This window comes from Lytechinus pictus, chromosome 17, assembly GCF_037042905.1.
Source record: "Lytechinus pictus isolate F3 Inbred chromosome 17, Lp3.0, whole genome shotgun sequence".
NCBI classification, from domain to species: Eukaryota; Metazoa; Echinodermata; class Echinoidea; order Temnopleuroida; family Toxopneustidae; genus Lytechinus; species Lytechinus pictus.
This window is the reverse complement of record NC_087261.1, coordinates 12,183,199-12,189,717: the sequence shown is the minus strand read 5'-3', so window position 1 is coordinate 12,189,717 and position 6,519 is coordinate 12,183,199. Positions and strand designations below refer to the sequence as shown.

The window sequence follows — 6,519 nt, the reverse complement described above, 5'->3', positions numbered from 1 at the left end:
GTTTAAAAAACCTATAGGCCTATATGGGGTGCAAATTTTCGCCAAACAGTCTGGCAAACTGACACTAAACATGGTGTGAAAAAGCACAGTTAAAGAGGTCGATGCATACTGCGGACTGAAAAAAGGAATAAAAATTCACAAAATAGAATGATGAAAATTTCATCAAAATCTTATAATAAATAGCATAGTTTTGGCGTGCCAGGTCTATGTAATACATGAAATATCGAGACATCATTTCTCCTATTAATCCTCATCCCCATCGAGCCCTTTGTCAAAAGCTGTATGGATCCGCCCCTGAATAAGAATTCACTAAAGGCGGACGAACCCGCCCCCCCCCCCCCCCCCCCCCCATCGCGATCGAGCTGCAGAGCCGCGCATGCGCGCGCTGCCGAGGTTGTCTGTCCAAATCAACATTAAACGTATAGTCAATAGTACCAAATCCGCCGAGGAACCAAATCTGCAAACATCAAGCCGCGTCAAACCCGGCGGATATGGTTCCGATTAAAAACGATATCGGCCATTTAAAACCATATCTGCCGGCGGATACGGTATCCGCCGGTGGAACCAAATCCGCCGCTACACCGGCGGCGCGTTTCCGTTTTACACCCTGGCGAAGGCAATCTCCGCAAAAATAGCTACAAAGCGACTAGTGAAGAGTCTAAAGTTTGTTTACATTATCAGCTGGGCGCGCGATGCAAAAGTCCGCATCGAAGATATCTGCAGAACATGTGCAAATGCAGCTAAGCTTATTACTATTGTAAAGATGGAAAGGGATAACGATGGTAGATACCTTACATTCGACTGTGAATTAGATGGAGTTAGAATGATATTAGGAAATGTTTATTTCCAACTAGGAACAAGGCAAATGAGCAAATAGAAGAGTCCTGCAAAAGATCAATATCATTATAAATAAAAATTCTCTCAGTCATGTTATTATATTAGGTGGTGATTTTAATATGATATTAGATGATAAATTAGATGATAAGGGGTCAACCATACAGGTGAAATCTAGATTTAATACAGAATTTTTGGAGTTCATGGACAAATTTCAATTAATAGATATTTGGAGGAAAATATATCCAGGAAAACAACAGTTTTCTTTAAGACAGAAGACACTCCCTATTCAAAGTAGGCTAGATTATTGGATAATATCAAAAGAAGTTGAAACATTGGTGCTGGAATATGACATTTTACCGTAACTCCAGACCATTCTGGAATCTTGCTTACCTGTAGTAGTGGAAAAAAAGAAGTGAAGCGAGGTCCTTCATATTGGAAATTCAATTATTATGATAAAGAATATATGTTCTGCTATGAAAAATGAGATTCTTAGTTCAGTGGAAAAAGCAACACAGAAATGTCTTTTCTAATTACTCATTGTTTTGGGGCTTTATTAGATTAAAGATTAGAGAGTGTACTCGAAAATATTCTAAAGAAAAGGCACGAGAAAGAAATAAGCTGATTTTAGAGTCCAAAGTGAAAGACTTATGGGGCGTTGCAAGAAAGTTATGTTGCAATTGATTGCAAATCGACTGCAACTTTGCAGCCGATTCCGATCGACTGCAACTAGCAATCAATCGCCAATTTGCGTTGCAAGAAAAAGGCTTGCGATTGAACGCAAGTTGCAGCTGACCTGCAGACGATTTGCAGCTGTAAACAGGGTCTGCAGCACAAGACTAGCCGAAAAAGCAAAATAATGGCTTGCAACAATCCTGTTTGTGGAAGAGAGTAAGTAGAAAATATTCATTTTTCAGACAATTCTTTCTCCATTATGTATGTTTTTAGAGAATTTATATATTTTAGACCTATGCCAGGGAAAAAAATTATTCTGAAAAAAGTGAAAATGTATCTTTATCGCCGGTCGAAATTTCACCTTCAACAAATTTTCTACCGTACAATTTCAATCCCAGTCCCACACTTGACTTTTTGTGTCGGTAATGCACGGTTGTATCAACAACACGGCAGGTCTTGTATTGTACATATGTTTATTATCATCATGTTTGATTCTTGTTACCTTGGTATTTTTTTCTTATGCCTATTATTGCCATTGTTGTAAGTTGTTATATTTCTTCTATGCCCCCAGGAGGGGCCGTCAAAGAAATAAAATCATTGTCATTGTCATTGTCATTGTCATTGTCATTGCCGGTGCAGTGCTGTTAAAAATCACCCAGAAGCAAGTAAATGTGTAGGCTCTAATTATGTATGAAACATCGAAAATGACCTTTAAAGATTATTTTTGTTCCTATTTGAAATGATTTTTAAAGTTATATATCGGTTTCAACGGCGAATAGCCATCCAGTAAATAGAAATTAAAGACTTCCATTACACTCTAGACATTTCCCAAAAAAAAAAATTCCTCTCCATTTGACTCTCTTTTTTTAAGAGTCTGTCTAACGTTACCTCGAGCGAAGTTCGTGCAGGCCCTACTCCACTTCACTACTGCTACACTACGCTCCACCTACCCGAACTTCGAGACTGAACTCTACATATTTCGAGTGACAAAGGTGGGATTTAATGGGGGGAAAATATAAAATTCATGCAACATCACTATCTTTAAAAACAATTAAAACTAATATTCTTACTTTTCACCAAGTTTCACTTCTTTTCCATGCTTCTATCAGTCTAAAAATGAGTGATTTAGAGCCAACATGAAGTTCCTCACACAAATAACTAATTCGCTATTATCGCACGTGCATGCAATGTTTTGAAATTGGCAGCAAATTATTTATACGTGTGAGGAACTTCATGTTGGCTCTAAATCACCCATTTTTACACTGATAGAAGCATGGAAAAGAAGTGAAACTTGGTGTAAAGTAAGAATATTAAATTTAATTGTTTTTAAAGATCGTGATGTTGCATGAATTTTATATTCCCCCCCCCCCATAAAATCCCACCTTTGTCACTCGGAATATCAGATAGAGTTCACGGTCTCGAAGTTCGGGTAGGTGGAGCGTAGTGTAGCGGTAGTGAAGTGGAGTGGAGCCTGCACGAACTTCGCTCGAGGTAGTCTACCGTTAACCTCCCTTTTTATGACTTTCCTTGGCCTGGCCTGGGATAAAGTGAAAATTTTGCTGTGTCGACTTTTGTCTTTGGAGGATAAAAAAAAATATATTTATTATTATTGTTTTTTTTCTATTTGGGGGGGGGGGGGGGTTCTCCAGACTCCGTATATCTCGCCAGACAAGAAAAAAAAACAAAGGTATAGGGGGTCTACATGTATTGGGCTACTTTTCAGAATCTATTGGCCACATCTGCCACATTCTTGGGGAAGTTTTAACATTGAATAGGATGTTGCCCGCCCAGGGCTCTTTTTTTAATATTCTTACGGGCAGATTGCACAAGAGGTTCTTAGCAAGGACAGTCTATTTGTGTCGTTGATTTGTAATGATGTGCCGTATGAGTCACATTTTTAATATCCATCTCATATAAATATAAAAAGATATACATGTAAATACATTTATTTTTTTGATTCAATATGTAGATCTACTATGCCGGGGGGGGGGGAGGTACTTAGATTTGGTTTGGACAAAGGTGTACGGCTGTAAGTTCGAAACCCGTACCCATATTTACAGGTCATTTTGGCTAAAAAGGTACCCATTATTAGGGATTCATTACAGGGGCGGATCCAGGATTTCCAAAAGGGGGGGGCACATTTTCGACTGGAAAACTTGACAAGCAAAAAAAAAAAAAGGTTATCGCCCAAAATGTAAGGTCATTTTGGATTTGCACCTAAGACATTGGAGTAGAATATGGACCCATGTTTAAGGACATTATCTAAAAATTGGGCCATGCTTAGGGATTTTCCAGCATAAAACCATACGCCATGTTTAGGGATTTCTTCAAAAAAGGCGACCCATTCCTGCGGCATATCCCCATATGCCTTATCTCGTGAGTACCCCCCCCCCGGGCTACTATGTAGCTGACTCTTGGTTTTTATGCAAGCACATGAGGTGCTATATAGATGACATATTTTTTTCACTTTAAATTGTTTAATGGATGATTACAATGCTTTTCCAGGTGCTTTCAGTTAAAGGGTGTCTCATTATTAATATTGAATGCATAATCATGATTTTTTTTTTACATCTTTCCACATCAAGCACAATACTCGGGGGTGGGGGGGGGGGCATATGGCATATGGTCCCCCTTGACATTTTTCAGAATAAATCTGCCACTCAAAATTTTATTTCCGCACCGCTGACTGACGTTTTACTTTCAAGTCTCACACAACTTTTGATACTAAATTTGCCTTTCCCAGGTACAGGGTCAGGAAATTTTGAAACATTATGTTTGTTTAAGTACATGTCAGACAGAAATATGATTACATCTAAAAAGTAAATATTCATAACTGGGTAATTTTTTTTTATTGACAATAGTAATTTAATGTCACTGATGAACGTTGTCTTGAAAATAATTAAAAAAAAATTTAAGAAGTTAAGAAAAAATATTTATAAAAAAACATGAATAGAAAGGAATTTATTTTGATACCAGATTTTTTAAAGTAAAGTTGTTAGGATTGCTCTAGAAAAGAATATGTACACCAAAGTTTGGCATTCTATTACGAGCTTTTTTTTAGTAAATTAAAGCAAAAGGTAGGATTTCATAATTTTTTTAATTGCGCCGCCAATGGCTGAGGAACCATAGTGCCCCTCCCCAGGCCAGAAGTGACTTTAATCAAAACACCCTTGGACTACTATTATGATTAACACACTGGCAACTGAGCTTAACTTGTATATTAATTTCATGAATATGTTTTATCTCTTTGCTTTTTGCTTTTAATTGCTTACTACAGTTATGACAAAGAAGTCTGGAACCTCAGAACCACCATAACTGTGTCTGCTACAATGTGTGTTCTTGCAACCAGCTGATTGATTCATTTTATCAACTCTTGAATGGTAGGTTACATGTAAACTGTATTATTATTAATAATTCACCATGATCGTAATGGGGATGAGGGTGAAATCTGTACACATTGACCCAAGGATAATGCAAAATGAAAAAGGCTAACACAAATCTCTATCTTGACTGGACTTCTCAGCAATGAAGACATCCCATTGATGGGGGGAGGGGAGGGGGTGGTTGTGCTCATCCAAGGTGTACTGTATGAAAGTGTGTATTTTGCTTTCATTGATTTAATTTATTGCATATTTTAATTTCCATGATTCTTTTATTTGGGGAAAAACAATCAGTTCACACTTTTTTAGATTACTTCATGGCAAATTGCCAATTACTATGGTCTCAGGAGTAAGCCACTATCCCTCTATCATATCATCATTTGGGTGCAAACAACGCCCTTACCAGCAGACATAGGGGCATTTCTGCACCGATGGGTGCACACAAATGTTTTGCTAAGGGCGTTCTTGCACTGAAAGGACAAAATTTGAACTAACCCAAGCTATGTATAGTTATGGGCTTGCATTATTTCCCATATTATTATTTTTTTATGAACAGGTTGATTATCAGAACTGAATTCAGAGCTGCTCCTGTCTGTAGCAGGGGCCGCGGAACCGGGGGGGGGGGGGGCTGGGGGGGCTTCAGCCCCCCCCCCCCACTTTTTTCCAAAACCGTGTACAAAAACATAAAAATGACCATATGATTGTTATTTTTAGCATGGTCAGCCCCCCCCCCACACTTTTGGCTCAGCCCCCCCACTTTGAAAACCGTTCCGCGGCCCCTGTGTAGTAACATCATTATAAGAGTGGACTACAGAATGAGGGCGTTGCTTGTTTAAAAACTTCACTCCATGGAGCTCTCCAAATTCATCTCAAATTAGACTGCTTCTGGAAACCAGATTTGTTCCTTCAAGCAGAGACGCTTGTGGCTTTCCTGACTGGACTTCTATGGATTCTTCATGCCAACCTTAAGAACTGTGGTCTTCTGCATGATACACATCAATTTCAAACAAGACATTCTGTGGTGAAACACTTGATGTAGATGATATGAAATTTAACTGAATATAACTGAATCTCAGAAGTAATTCCTCGGGAGCAAGAAACATTGAAAAATGAAAATAAAAGGTCCATCAATAATGAATGTCTTGAGCAGTGTTCTTTTTTGTGCACAGATCAATGGATCTTTTCAAGTCCAAGCAGGGATGTAGTCAATGCTGACCTCGAGGCAACATTTTGCTGGCCTTGGTCCGAGTCACTGTACAGAATCTATGGGAAGTTCTCTCAAGCTGCCTCATGACTCGGAAGAATCAGCCTCGACCTCATCTCTGTATGCAAGTGTGATATATATCTACGATGCAATCTCATGATTAAAGAGAGAGAAACAAGAGAGCTTCAGATTTTGAAGTGTAGCAATCTCCTGAAATGCATGTTTTATTTGAAAATCAAACTAAAATAACTTAATTGGGCATGTTATTCATTATGATATGTATGAATGAAAGCATTTAAGCAATTTAGTGCTCTTGCAAAACATATTCTGAGTTGTATTTACTGCAAACGCTCAGAAATATTGATAAGCATTTGCCAGTGCATGAAGTGTTTTAATAAAGAGTGGCTTTTGTGCCTATGGAGAGTT

General features: G+C 38.3%; 1 long non-coding RNA gene across 1 annotated transcript; it reads left to right on the top strand.

The window, feature by feature from the left end:
• Positions 1-484: 484 nt before the first annotated feature.
• Positions 485-6,027, top strand: LOC135157284 (uncharacterized). Its single transcript, XR_010296298.1, has 3 exons — positions 485-1,725; positions 4,787-4,889; positions 5,446-6,027. It is a non-coding gene; the product is annotated as an uncharacterized LOC135157284 (long non-coding RNA).
• The last annotated feature ends 492 nt before the right edge of the window (positions 6,028-6,519 follow it).